Below are 853 nucleotides of genomic sequence, written 5' to 3'. Positions count from 1 at the left end.
GTCAAACCTCCTCTCCAGGATGGATTTGGGAATTCCCATATGTGTAATATGGGAATTACACATATTTGAAATCCACTGTATTCTCCTTTTCCTACTTATATTGCAGGGGAAGACTATACATTGATTTATTTGTCCTTAAAGTTTATTTATTCTTAATATAAATTGGAATTTGTATTATGTGTTTATTATTACCCTTTAGGAACTTGGTCGAAATGCTTTCTCTCTTTCTCACTCACGTCCTCACTCTGTTTTATTTTTATATCCAAATTCTTCCTATTATTCAAATAATTTACTTTAGCTTTCAAGGATTTTCAAACTACAACAAAACAGTCTATGGTCATGCCACCCTGAACATGCCCGATCTTATCTGATCTAGGAAGCTAAACAGGGTAGGGCCTGGTTAGTACCTAGATGGGAGACCACCTAGGAAGACCAGGTGCTGTAGGCGTAAAAAATAAGGGATTACAAACCGACAAGATCCTTGCAATGGGGTGAGAGGTCAACCAAGGTTGCCTCTGCCTAAAAAAAAAAAAAAAAAAAAAACTACAACAAAATTGTCCCTCTCAGGTTCTCTAACACTATTCCAGTTATTTCTCTGATTCTCTCCTGTCATTTACAGCCAAATTTTTCATTTTCTCAGTTCTCTTTTACTTCTCATCGTGAAATGTTTCAAAGATATTGGTGGTTTCAGGCAGTATTTTTTCAGTCTCTTCTATTTTTCCACATCTGTTTACTCTAATTATTGGATACACGTTCTTTTTTTTACCAATACATTTACTGTCACATAAAAGACATGGCAAGTCATGCTAATTCCCCAGTAACTTCTATTATACATAAAATTTTTCTCTTTATT

General features: G+C 34.7%; 1 pseudogene; it reads left to right on the top strand.

The window, feature by feature from the left end:
- The first annotated feature begins 329 nt into the window (after positions 1 to 329).
- On the top strand, positions 330 to 448 carry LOC120610857 (uncharacterized; annotated as a pseudogene).
- Positions 449 to 853: the final 405 nt, after the last annotated feature.

Source organism: Pteropus medius, unplaced genomic scaffold, assembly GCF_902729225.1.
Source record: "Pteropus medius unplaced genomic scaffold, Ma_sr-lr_union100, whole genome shotgun sequence".
Taxonomy (NCBI): domain Eukaryota; kingdom Metazoa; phylum Chordata; class Mammalia; order Chiroptera; family Pteropodidae; genus Pteropus; species Pteropus medius.
The sequence above is the reverse complement of the archived record's forward strand: the minus strand, read 5'-3'. Positions and strand labels throughout refer to the sequence as shown.